The sequence below is a fragment of the Lissotriton helveticus genome, chromosome 5_1, assembly GCF_964261635.1.
Source record: "Lissotriton helveticus chromosome 5_1, aLisHel1.1, whole genome shotgun sequence".
Classification (NCBI taxonomy): Eukaryota; Metazoa; Chordata; class Amphibia; order Caudata; family Salamandridae; genus Lissotriton; species Lissotriton helveticus.
In genome coordinates, this window is record NC_136065.1 from 1331772587 (window position 1) to 1331786922 (window position 14336).

Below are 14336 nucleotides of genomic sequence, written 5' to 3' on the forward strand. Positions count from 1 at the left end.
GCCCTGAACGATTGCCAGATAGGGATTAGGCGAGCATCGCTGCCTCTATGAGTCTCACTCGCATGTGCAGAAATATTACGGGTGTCGCATGAGGAAGTGTCACAAGGAGACGGCTGCTGTCGCACCTCAAGGCTGTTCTCACGAGCCCCACCACACCCTCGAGTCTCAATGATGTGATACATACTTCCACTGTCATATATGTTCTTACATTTTGTGATGTCACCAACATGCGACAGTTTGTTTTGTTTTTGCATCCTTTGGGTTCCGCATCACCGCTGTGTAGTCGATTATTCAGTTACGTGATATCCCGTGCTGCTTTATCATCGGTGGGCTGTAATTGGGCCTACTAGTTTCTGATGGAAACACAGTCACCTCCAAATATGTTAGTGGCAATAAAGGGGGCTCAGACTGATAATACTAGCATGCTGGCTGCAAAGGCCGTGTGCTGCTGTTGGCCTCTGTGCCGCCCGTCTCCAAACTCCTTCTATACAATATGTGGTGGACACATTGTTCTGCCTGCATGAATCCTGGTTTTCATTGTGGAAAGACCCCTCTGAGAGAGTCCACTGCGCTTAGGGAGCCTCTCGCAACAAGATGGGAAAATGATACCACTCCCCCTGGGTTCACAGCTTACTGAACTTTGGGCGCAGCTTTGTCTCGCCGACAGGTTTGTGTCCCTGTCACCCTCCCCCTCCTCTTGCCTTGCCGTGTCTCTAATCCTCCCCTCCTCCACTCTCTGTCTACTTCCCCTGCTCCTACACCCACTCCCGGAATATCTCCCCTTGCCATCTTTCACCACCCAGCCCCCTGTCCTTTTGTGCCCTTTGACTAAGCACTCCTTCTCCCCTTTTTGGGGAAAGATCATAGTTATGTACGCTGGAGTCTCAGCATACCCGCTGAGAGAGTCCACCTCGCCAAGGGAGCCACTCACTGCTGAGGTATGGTATGGCACCCCTTGCCAAAGCACTCCCTCTCCCCTTTTTGGGGAAGGATCCAGTATGTAGGCTTGGAGTCTCAGAGACCCCTCTGAGAGAGTCCACTGCGCTTAGGGAGCCTCTCGCAACAGAGATGGGGAAATGATACCACTTCCCCTGGGATCACAGCTTCTGGACTTTGGGCGCAGCTTTGACTCGCCTACCGGTTTGTGTCCCTGTCACCCTCCCCCTCCTCTTGCCAATGCATTTCTCTAACTCTCCCGTCCTCTTTCCCTCCTCCATTCTCTGTCTACTTCCCCTGCTTCTACTTCCCCTCCCCAGAATATCTCCCCTTGCCAGCTTTTTCCCCTACCTATATGTTCCTTTTTGTTTGTCTCAACCTTACTTGTAACTAAAATGGCCATGCTCTAATAACTGTGTAACCTTTGTAATGCTGTAACCTCCAATTTATTGTCTGATACCCATGCAAAGCGCTCTGATACCTCCGGGTCTAGCCAGCGCTATATAAAACCTTTCCAATAAAATACCTGCATCGTACATGCCTTGTGCTCAACCTCTTTCTGGTGGCGGAATCCTATGACAGTGTCTCTTCGTTGCATGTGATTGCTCTACGTCAGTACGGGATTTCTCAATGGTGAGCGGTGTCTGTCCCATGTATGTCTATGTTCTCTGAACCTTCTTGTTTTTCTGCTTCCAGCTTTAGCTATTTCAACCCACTGCTAAATCCCATATTCCTCTGCACCTCACCCCAGGCAGACTGTGTTCAGTTCCTCTAGCTGTTCCATTAAATGTCCTTACGCCCTTCTTACTAGCTCCTGAATCAAGTGTAAACTGCAGGTGGCCAGACTCACATCGCTCTATTGTGTACATTTAGATCTCTGTAGCATTACAGCACTCTCAAGTTTCTTTCATCACACACAATTGACTAGGACAAACCTGGTGAAAATTGCACATTGGCAAAAGGTTGAAATCCAGAATCCTAGCTCATGAGAAAACATGCTGCTTTACTTTGCACATTACATGTGCCTTACAACCAGCATTAACCGGAGACAAGCACGATCAACCCCAAAGGTTTTGCACCAGGGGCTGTATTATGAAAAGTGCCCCTGGGGTGGCACGGGCACGTGTGCCTGCTTTGCGCACCCGAGGCACTTTGGCATTATAGAAAGGGCCACAGACGCTGGTGCAGCCCTTTCTGTAATACCGCTAGAGCTGGTGAACATATAGCGCCAGCGCTTTCACCGCAGGATGTTCCCTCATTTGCATGGGGGCTTGGTCCTATGCAAATGAGGGAATACCTTTGCTTCTACGCCGTATTATAGATGCATGTGTAAAGGCAAAGAAGTTGTCAGGTGTCGCATTGACAGTGCACCACCTAAAAGGTGGAGCATTGTCAGTGCACCTCCTGATGGCAGCCCTCTGGAGGGTGGAAAAGGGGTCCTATGGACCCCCCAGGTATCCCCTTGCAGGTGGGTGCAATCACTCACTGCACCCACCTGCAAAAGGGATCTATAATCCCCCTTAAAAGGGCAGGTGGGGTGCCACCTGCACAGTGAAAAATGGAGCGGCTGCTTCAAAGCCGATCCATTTTTCACTTGAATGCGTTGCCCCCAGGCCAGCGCGAGTTTGTGACTGCCCTTGGGGCAACGCATGCAATCTAATTGGGCAGAGTTTTCCTGTTTGCAGCGGGGGCACCAGATTTAAGGTGCGCCGGGAGCAAACAGGGAAAGTGCGCTCTATGTATAATAGGGCCCCAGATGTTCTTATCTCTGGTCCTTACCGGCTAATCAGGTGGGCAGTCGGCTTAGGGCATATTGTTTCGAGCTTCTTTTGGATTGCCCGTAAGTTAACCAATTAATTTACCAAATAAACCTGCCCAGGGATGGAGGGGGCATAGCCTGCAACATAATAATCTCCAAATAGAACTGGTGTGGTGTCATTCATTTGCTTGTGAACATTTCCTTTGCATCCGTTTATCCACTATATTAAGCAGGAGTGTGCCTGGCTATGGGATATCTGCGCTATGCCACCTCCATCACTGGGCGAAACCCTGCGGCACAAAACGCAAAACAGCTTCTGCCACCTCTTTCACTTGTCAAAACCCAGAGACACAAAACGCAAAACCACTCATGCCACTGTACCTGCAGAGCTTGGATCTCTTCGATTTCGGGTTCTCTTCCACAGCCAAGCTTAGTGTTGGCAATCTTCCAGGTCCACCACGCCTCCTGATACCACCACTCACTCCTTGCCCTGGTAGTCGCACATGGAACACTTTCTTCTACCACTGTGAGGTTTCTGCTAAATGTGGAGAGGCCCACCATGCTTCAGCATCACTTCATCATGCACCTGCATACTTATAATGCTCTAATAAGTCACTTCTCTTCACACCAAGTGTACTCACTCCTGCACTCAGGCCTGGTGCTGGCTACTCTTTTTCACTCTGAGAGGAGCGCTGGTGACATGTGGACGCACACCACACGCCATCACCAGCCGGAATGGGCTGTGACTAATTGACATTTCAGTGCTTCCAGGACCTAGCAGCTTTCAGCAAGCCCTCTCTAGCATGTGCCAGGGGAGGCCGCCGCCCCCAGAGTCCCTGCCAAGGCAAGGGTTGGCATCGGGCGAGGGAGAGCTAATGAATTTGAACCCCCGCACCAGGCTCCCATGCCTGCTTCCCAACATGTCACTGGCAGTAAACGGAAGAGGGTAGGAGACCGAGATTATAGAAGGGCGGGCAGCAGCTCTGATCCAATGAAGAGTGGTCTGGCCGAGATTACCAATTCAAAGAGAAATCCATCAAGGCTTGCCTCTAGAGAGGGCACTGTCACCCCACTGCGTCTGTGATAATGTGGGAATGTTGACCCCGCACATCTACTGGCCATGTACAGAGCACTGTCAGTTGTAACGAAGGAGCCAAGAAACAGGAATAACAGGTAAATATTCCCCCTTGTACTACTGTCACTCTTTTCTAAATCACTACTCTGCAATGGACAGTGCGGCACACACAGCAGTGTACGGCATCTGCTTCCTGAATGGTGGGCGCGTGGCATCTTACAACATGTAAATGCAAACCACTACATGTAATGTGGGCACCTGACATGACACTTACAATGACCATTTACATAATTAGCACTTTATTTCTGGAAACCCAGTCCCAAGTGCTGCAGACACACACAGCACACAGACTGGAGCCCATGCGGCGTGAGGACACACACAAGCTTTGCACTGCCTTAACCCGTGTTACACATGCGCAGAGCCTACCCCCCACACACACACACTCTGGGCCGACGCTCCTCTTTCTGCCACCACACGTACCAGAAGATAATCTGAAGCAATCTCACACACACACACAAAGCCTGCAGCACTACTTACTGTTGATACACATTCACACCTGTAATTCACACAATTTGGTGACCATGCTACACAGACACACAGCCTCTATGCACACATGCATTCTTAGCAAGAAGACGGAAGCCTACATTTCATACATAGCATTTTTTTCAAAGAAACACAGGGGTTCTTTCTTTGTGCAGGTGAGGAAATTGTGCAACTCCCTGCCCACTCAGATAAGGAAACTATGAACACAAAAACAAGCTGTAAAAACATGTCTCTTCCCATTTTTGTCCCTTAAGTGATACTTAGACAGTGGTTAAAAAACATGAAAGTTGAAACTAATAAACTACGATACACGACAGGACACTACCTTATACTGAAAAGAACTCATAATGACAGTCAAGAACTTTTCAGATAAAATAAAGCTGCATGAAGTGCGGTATAGCTATCGTGCACAGCCTCTTTAACCCCTTCGGCGCTGATGACGAGCTCAGCTCGTCATCAGTTGCGCCGCTCGCACGCTGATGACGAGCTGAGCTCGTCATGTAACGCTGCTTTTTGAAAAAAGCCGCGTACGGCGAAAATCGCCGTAGCGCGCATGCGGTTAAAACTGAGCAGGCATACGACAGCAGCGTCACATTCTCTGAGACACGACCGGACCCGTGCCAGGACTCACCCACATCAACCAACTCTACCCACAATCTAGGCCACTCATTCTGCAACCACACGCTTCTACAACCAAACTTGCAATTCCACCTGTAACCACTCCGGACAGAGATCAATAACATCAGACTAATGTCAGCTGCACGTTATACAAGTGACACTTCGACCACAGCACTTGGATCTCACGCTGTGCATCGTACAACTAGGCTTTAGCCAATCAGCCACACATACTCTTGAAAGCGCAAGAATCAAGGAATGCGCCATTAGGGCCCGACCCCCTGTGATTCCAGTCACGCCTACCTGGGGTTGCAGGGGTAAATCGATTGGCGCCCGGCAAAAAGAGGAAGTTCTTCCGGGTCATCCTGTGATGCAGTTCCGTCTGGGGCCGGCGGCGCAGAGAGGGGGAGGAGCTGGAGGCCTATTTATGCTGGGGGGCCTAAGACTCCGTCCTCTTTCTTTCCTTCGTCGGCCCCAGTTCGTTGACTATGAAGAATCTCCCACCCACCCGTCCCTGAGATTAGGTATTTGGGTAGGGTAAGTGGTAAAGAGGCCACAGAAGATTGGCTCACTTGGTTAACGGGAGTCCTCCTACATATGTTATGTTATGTTAATTTATTTTTATAATGCGCACAGCTACCCAAAAAGGGTTTCCCATCGCAAACCTAGAAAGAGACTCTGAAAAGGTAAAAATCATTGATTAAAAATCATTGATTGAACAGCCAGGTTTTTAGTTGTTTACGAAAATTAGAATACAATGTTTCTTTGCGCACAAAGAGGGAAGAGAGTTCCACAAAATTGGACCAAGGTAGGAGAAGGAGCGACCACACATTCTCACACGTTTGATCCTAGGTGTCTCAATTTTTTCTTCAGTAGAAGAACGTAGCAAACGAGAAGGTTGGTAGGGGTGTACCAAGTTTTGCAGGTATTTAGGTGCAGTGCCATTCTTGATTTTAAACATATAGCTCAGGGCTTTGAATTTTGTTCGATTTTCCACCCTTAGCCAATGCAAATCTCTCAAGGCATTAGAGGTAGAAGACATTCTTGGAATTCTACAAAACAATCTTGCTGCAGAATTCTGCACCACCTGGAGCTTACACAGCACCCAAAAAGAGGAAGTTTCCATAATCCAGGCGAGATGTTACAAGTGCCTGGACAAGGGTCTTTTGGGTAGCAGCAGGGAGCATCCAAATGATTTTTTTTAACCATTTGAGAATGTTAAAACAGGTGGCTGCAGTTTTTACTGCATGTTGTTTCATTGACAATTTATTGTCAAGGATAAAACCCAGAATGCGAACCTGAGTAGAGGGCAATGGTAGAGGCCCCATTTCATCAGGCCAATGTTGTGGACCCCAAAGATCTGTATTTTTCACAAGAATGAGAACTTCAGGTTTTTTTCCCATTGAGCTTGAGCAAGTTAGATTGCATCCAAGATGCAATATTACGCAAGCCCAATTGCAGGGTAGAATGACTAGATATCTTGTCCGCCGATAAGGAAAAAATGATCTGAGTATCATCGGCATAAGAAAAGAGCGACAGCCCCGCTTCTTCTGCAATCTCTGCCAAAGGTTGTACATAGATGTTGAAGAGAAAAGGACTTAACATTGATCCTTGTGGCACCCCGTACGGAGAGGAATAGACCTTTGAGGAGGCCCTAGAAGAAAAAGCTCCCTTGAGCTGGTGGGGCTGACGAGCCCGGGTTACGCACCTGCGTGCCATGAGCGGTACCGGACCTGAGAATATTTTTTGCCAGCCTACGCAGCACCCCTACATATATGCCTATTCCCTGCTGACGAGAGGTAACAACCTCGAAACACGTGTCCAGGGATGGCCAACGCGGCAGTGATTTTTGCTCAAGATTCTGGCAGAGGCGCAGCACCCGCTGATGCTTACTTCATGGACCACAATGCTTTGGGGCAACACGCTGGTAGGACAAGCAGTGTGCGACCAATTGGACTTTCTAGAAGAAAAACTACCTAGGCCAGCACTGAGGGGGAGAGACTGTAAGCTCTCTGCAGAGAGAAAGGGGACACCCAACCCGCTGGGGAGGCAAGGGCGCCAGGTCACAAGCTGGGGTATAGGTCAGCGGCCCCTGGTTATTCTCTACGGGCCTCCTTGGCAGCCTGGTGGTGGAGGGGTGGACCCTAAAAATGGCAGATAAGGACCAGAGGGCTGGGGCTCACCTCTGAAGGACGCAGGTGGGTTGCGCCTTGTGTGGTTCTCTATTGGGGGATGCGAGCCAGAGGGCCCCTTGGTGCTGGAGCAATAGAAGGTCTGATAAATATTAAAGTCAGGTGGTTAGACTGATTATTTATTATTGCCAATATTAAAAGTGTAAGTATTGATTTATGCAATGTGTAAGTAATTTTAATTTGTTATGTTTATGGTGTGTTGATGTTAAAATAAACATGGCCGTTTGTACCCACAGTTCGGTATCAAGTACTGATTGTGGGGTTAACATGGGTTTGGGGCTGGGAGCATCCTAGGGGGTCCGGGCTCTAATCGCACAGCACCCTCTCTCTCCCTGGCCACCGGCGCACCCCACATCCCCCACAACCGCATCAGCAGATTCCAGCATCATGAGCGTTCCTGTCATGGCATTGACACATCTTCCATGGGCCGGATGCCAACCCGCCTTCAGTGCGCTATAAATGTGTCACAGATGAACAATCAGCCAAGGGTCGCGCCTGCACCCCCCCCCACCCCCCGTCTCTTCTGCATGGTCAACCCGTCTCACCAGACACCGATCGAAATCACGTGATCTCTCTGGGTCTCTGCCTCCCAGCTCAGTCTCTGGCTTGTCCCGAGCGTAACTGTTCGCCTGGCTGTCCGGTTATTTGTATATTCAGACAGCCAGGCCTGGTTCTCATCAGACACAGATCTTTCACGTGGCCTTCCAACTAAGGACTGGGGTGAACAGTCAGTGGAGGGGGTGGGGGCTCAGCAGGGGGCGAGGTGAACTCGGGTCCGACCCTCCCTCTCATATGTCCCGCAGCAGTTCCTGGGGCCCAGTAAGGTGGGTTACACTGGCTCAGTGGGAGTCTAGCGCCTGTTTTCAAGTTCCCCCATGGTGGGAAGTGGTTCAACTCAATATTTCTCCAAGTCGGCGCCTTATTTTCAAATGCAGAGCCCAGAAAGAGGACAATCTTGCTCGCTGTTTCCTAGCTGTGCTGCCTCAAACTTAGCTCCAACTCATAGAAAATCATATTAAATGAATTCAGTTGACACACCGCAGGCGCATAGAAGCAGAGGTTTGAGTATATGCTGAGTCAGCACAGCCCACCATGACATATTTTCTGGCGCTGTATTTCACCACGGGTGCGCTGTCCATGCTTGCACTGCAGGACACCTCTAACCATGGTCACTAGGTGCAAACAGGAAAATTGCGCCAATGCGCCCTATTAATGGTAATGCACCGGCCCCAGGTCAGGCTCGGTCCTGCGCTGCCCCGTGTGTGAAAGACGGACAGACTCTTTCAGGCAGCCAGTCTGTCTTGTTTGGTGTAGAAGCGATCCACCTTGAACTTTCAAGGAGGACGGAGATCCCCCTGCAGACGGGTGCAGTGAATGAGTGCTGACATCTGCAGCTGAAAGTCTGGGAGGGATCCACTACAGCCCATTCAGAGAGTGCACTACCTCTTGGTGGCATACACTCAGGACGCATCCTAACTCTTTGCCTCTGTGCTAATGTGTGTAATACAGGCAACGAGGCACAGGGCGTTCCTAATTTGTAAATGAGAGAAGGCCCCTTTGGGATAGCGCCAGCGCTGCATGAATGCTGTTGCTATGTGAATTACAGCATCTGTGGCCCCCTCTGTAATTGCAAAGCGCCCCAGGGGTGCAGATAGTGGGCGCACATGCCAGGGGCACTTTTTGTAATGTGGACTCTGATGTCCTGGTTCCCAGTGTCACTGCCTCACTCCCTTCACTGTACTGCAGCCCCTCCCTGATGTTCTCCTTGCCTGACCTCTTTCTCCCTTCTTCTCTACATATGCACTTCATGCTCTCCCTCGTGTTCTCTTGGTCTCATTTCCTGTGTCTTTCCCTCGCATCCTCCTGAACGCATTTCCTTCTACCCCTGGTCTTCTATTCTTTCTCTCTTTTTTTAATTGGTTGTTACTGCTCCTCTAACCCCCCATGCTTCCCCCCACACAGATGCTACTGTCTCTGCTTCTTCTCCTGAACTACCTTCTATCTGTCCCTAGCTTTTATTGCTATTTCTCACTGGAGGAAGTGAGAAGTAATAGTTTGGGATACCCTCGACTTCCCAGTCTGCATTAACTCTATCATAAAGAGAGGGCCCTGCAGTATGTTATTATTCCTTTCTGTTCACAATCCAGAAAACTCTGGCGGTAGGAGACAGGAACTCTGGAATCTCAGATTATATAAAAGGATCGTCACCCACAGGTACCACCATGGCATGCTTCATCATCGGACCCTCACCCACTGCACCTACTCTGAGTGGGTGGGCTCAATGCTGTTTATAGCAGAGCTCTTATTGCTAAGAGATATGGGGTTAAAATTACATGCAGATTTCTCCAATCACAACTGAGCTAATTTCTTTAATGTGGATACCTTCGGCAAGATTGAAAAACATGTAGGAGAGGATATTAATAGGGTATATTAGTACTCAACTCCTCACAAAGGAACACTAACATACAGGCGTGCCCGCTCTTTGTGATAGACCAAGCATTTATTGTTCACACTGTTTTTATCCCTTTTACTCATCCCCAGTTACGCCCTCCCATCTTTCTCTACTCGATCACCCCTCTCAGGCAGCTGTTTCTTTCCCTTCTTCTGTCCTTGTCAACCCATCCTTCCCAAGTTACTCCTGCTCACACTGCTGTCTTCGCTGTCTACTCCAGCTTCTTCGTCTGGGCTTTAAGTGGGCCGGGTCTCACTGGTGCTGAGCACCGGCAGTTTTTGTGAGATGGCCTCGAAACGGGTCTCTCTCGGGCTCTGTTTTGTGCCCTGGCACAGGCGGTCTGTCTTTTTCCAGACTGTAGTGACAACAGGCACATCGATGTGCGCTTCTCACACTGCTCACCTCTCACTGGTGGAGAAGTTACGGCATGACGTCATGCCAGGTGAGCGTTGTAGGGGGAAGGGAAATCCTGCAAAGAGTCATTTTCTCTCTGGGTTTCCCTTCTCTTTTTGAAACTCAGGAGCAGCAACATCGTCGTGGTGTCACCAGGGCTTTAAGTGGAAGCTTTTTCAATAATATTTACAAGCCATAGTTGCTGCCTAGTTATAGTATGCAACTAACAACCACTGACAAAGCCAATAGTCCTGACTTGTTCTAGGTATGATGTTAATTGTATCATATATCTGGATGCAATGATAGAAACAGCAATATACAAGTCGGACGGCACACCAAGCTAAGCACAGAATTGTAGGTGGTTTAAGCCACGCCCGTTATTACATTGCCCACGCCCTTTTGAGAGACCCCCCGTTTTTGCATCCCACTTAAAGCCCTGTTCTTAGTAATAGTTAACTTACTTACCTTCCTTTTCTCTTTCCTTTTTCTGCCCTCAAAACATTCCCATCCTTTTCATACGATCTGCACCATCCTAATCTCTTCTCCACATTTCCTGTTCTGTACACTGTCCTGAAGCGCCTGCTCTCTGGACTCAGCGGTGTCCACTTCCCGCTCTCTTCCCACCTTTGTCCATGACACTGTATCCCCCCCTCTTCCCAAACCTTCACTGCCCCATCTCTTTCTCTCACTGTCCCATTCGCTTGCTCCCCCTCTCTGGTCAGCACTTTCCAGAGCCCTTGAGCCGAGGCTGGGAGGCATGCAAGATGTATTAGAGCAAATACATTACAGCGGCTAGGCAAGAGAGCGCACTAATGCAGGAGCCAGACGAATCCAATAGGGCAGATGCCAGGAGTAATTTAAATGAAAATGGACAACACAGCACAGGAGATATAAAGCAATATTTCAAAATACACAAGTAGCTGCTCTCCCATATCTGATGTGTTACTATCTGCTGCCCTCAGGTTCCCACTGACGTCATCTGAAAATGCCATAACCTGCCCTCTGATCTCCTTATGGTTATGGTGAGCTTCCTTTAGTTCATTTGAGTTTCCATGCGCTGGTCTCTGATATTCCTATCGGTCATCTGATCTCTGTATATTACACCGGAGTTCCAATGCTCTTCCGTGTGACCTCCCTAGAGTTCTGAGCTCCTTTTAATTCACTTGAGTTTGCATGTGCTGTTTTATTGTAGTAGTTCATTCAGCCTCAGTATAGTTCGCTTACGTTCCTATTCTCTAATCTCCTTAGAGTTTATCTGGGCCTTTTTTATTTCACTTGAGTTCCCTTGCACTATTCTATGATTTCTCTATAGTTCCTCTGAGCTCTCCTTTGTTCACTTGAGTTCTTATGCTCTGCCCTTTGATCCCCCTTATTTCAGAGCTATCTGCAGTTGAGTGGAGTTCCTATACAGAGCTCTCTGGTCTCCCTATGGTTTGTCTGAGCTCCATTTAGTTTATTTAAGTTCCCTTGCACTATTCTCTGACCTCCCTATAGTTCAATTGAGTTTCCATGCTCTGCCCTTTGATCTCCCTTCTATCAGAGCTATCTGCAGTTGAGTTGAGTTCCTACATAGAGCTCTCCGATCTCCCTGTGGTTTGTCTGAGCTCCATGTAGTTTATTTAAGTTCCCTTGTACTATTCTCTGATCTCCATATAGTTCACTTGAGTTCCCATGCTCTGCCCTTTGATCTCCCTTCTATCAGAGCTATCTGCAGTTGAGTGGAGTTCCTATACAGAGCTCTCTGGTCTCCCTATGGTTTGTCTGAGCTCCATTTAGTTTATTTATGTTCCTGTGTACTATTCTCTGATCTCCATATAGTTCACTTGAGTTCCCATGCTCTGTCCTTTGATCTCCCTTCTATCAAAGCTATCTGCGGTCGAGTTGAGTTCCTATACAGAGCTCTCTGATCTCCCTATGGTTTGTCTGAGTTCCATTTAGTTTATTTAAGTTCCCTTGCACTATTCTCTGATCTCCATATAGTTCACTTGAGTTCCCATGCTCTGCCCTTTGATCTCCCCTCTATCAGAGCTATCTGCAGTTGAGTTGAGTTCCTATAGAGAGCTCTCTGATCTCCCTATGGTTTGTCTGAGTTCCATTTAGTTTATTTAAGTTCCCTTGCACTATTCTCTGATCTCCATATAGTTCACTTGAGTTCCCATGCTCTGCCCTTTGATCTCCCTTCTATCAGAGCTATCTGCAGTTGAGTTGAGTTCCTAAAGGCTGCGCTCTCATCTCCCTATAGTATAGCCGAGTTCCTGTTCTCTGCTTTCTTAGCTTCAGTTAGATCACTTGTGCTCGCTTGCACTCCTACCTCATCTTCCAACTGTGGGGATGTTTCCATGTGCTACTCTGCAGTCTTGTAATGGTTCACAAGAGATTTAACCCACTTCTCTGCAATCTTCCAATGGTGCGACTGAGTGGCCACGTGTGAACGTTTCCAACTTGCCTAACTCACAAGCCCGCTCCACCCGATGCTGAAGTTGTACATCAGTGGCACATCCCGGAGTTGGGGTGCAGTGGTGCTAGTGCACCCCCACCTCTCGCCATAAAACATTTTCCTGGCAACATTAAAGTGCAATACCTTCATCTGGGTCTCCAATGTGAGGGAGGACGGTAAAGTCCATGTGCAAATAGTACATGTATCACAATGATCTTCCTCCTAGCATGTCGCCCCTTGGTCATGAGTTCTGCACGACAGTCACCACACTCTGGCTCACAATCTTCCCATATTCTGGTTTTTGCACCCATATTCTTATCCATTCAAGAAGCAGAATCTCTGTAGATGTGCACCCCTGTGGACTGTGAGCTCGCACGCGCGCACGCCCCCACCATGCAATGTACTGGTTCCTTCCAATATACAAAGTGTGGGAGTGGTGGGCAAGTAAGATGGCAGCAGCTCCCAGGCTCTGCCCTCCTAAGGTGGGCAGCGGGTCGGGGTGTTTGTGCACCTGCTGCTGAGATCTGAGTGCAGCCTGCAGGACACAGGTTCGACCACTGGCCGGGTCGACCCTATTGATCTCGAAAAAGACAAATGAGACTGACAACAATAACGACTGATATAAAATAATTCACTGCTTAATGCCTCCTCTGAACGGTCCATGGTGGAGTGCTGCTAAGAGGTGCTCAGTCTCCACTAGGGGAATGAGAGCTGCCGCCAGACTGACAGCACGGGCGGACCCCCGACTGACAGCATGGGGCTCCCCCCCCCCCCTTCCCCCTGACAGCATGGGCGGACCCCCCACTCTGCAGGCGCTCTCTCGTCTCCAGTAAGAGGGAATCACGGGAACCAAGCAGCCATCTCCACACTATTCGCTTCCCTCGAATAAAATGGGAATGGTGCATTATATTCATCATATTACCGTAGCTGGCACCATATACAACAGAACGCAGAGGCGACCCGTTTAACCCCTCCATACCAGACGCAAGGTCCCTGAAACCACCTCCCACAGAACCCACACGGGCAGTCTGTGCTGCAAAGAATCAGAGCAAACACTGTCCGAATTAAACATTCATGGACCATCCAACGAGCCGTGCCAATGAAAGGGGCCACAATACTACCGACTGAAGGAGCAAACTGCACTAAAAATCCCAAGGTAATGCATTAAACAGCCAATAGGATTAACGCGTTCATCTCAAACCATCTTTCTCTGCCACTAAAGAAATCATATTTCAATAATCGCAAAAGCAGTGTTTATGGTAGCTTTAAAAGCCAAAAAACGATACATTGCCTGTCAAAAATCACATATAAGTTTTAGCATCAACATTTTATTAAAATGTGTTCAGTAAGATTAAATATTTTCAAAATATTGAGGATTAGACCACCAATTAGATTCAAAGTCACAGATCGCACGTTAGAAATACAGATGCATCTTTTCTGTGCATTAATGTTGGTTTTGGTGCATACAAAATGTAAATAACAGAACACAATAGCACAAATAACCAAAATGTAATATGATGGCATGATAGAATGGTTGCCAACCGAAGATTCCTCTACACATTAGAACAGGGGTTACATGAGACCAGGTGGGCCTTCGGGATTTGTCCATCTGACCTAGAGAAGGATATGACAAGAGATGATGTCTTGCGCCCATTTCTATACTTACAGCTCTTGCAGCTGGTTTTGATATCAGGGAAACGGATTCTAATAACAACTAAACGAAATCCACCCTATACAATATGTATGACCCACATGCCCCAATGTGGCATCAGTAATCAAGCATTCATCTACAAGTTGGAACACCCCCACATATGATTAGTACGTTCCACCCATCAGTGGCGACCCAGTCGCATACTTACACCCTATCCATGCACTGCCCTTAATGTCATTTCTGCCCTCCCTCGTGTTAATGATGGCAGACATTAAGAATATAG

The 14336-nt window shown here is 48.4% G+C and overlaps 1 protein-coding gene across 6 annotated transcripts in view; it reads right to left on the minus strand.

Moving 5' to 3' along the window:
* The window catches only part of NAV1 (neuron navigator 1), a 678674-nt gene that overhangs the window by 512246 nt on the left and 152092 nt on the right, over nt 1-14336 (minus strand). The gene's annotated exons all lie outside the window — the stretch shown is intronic.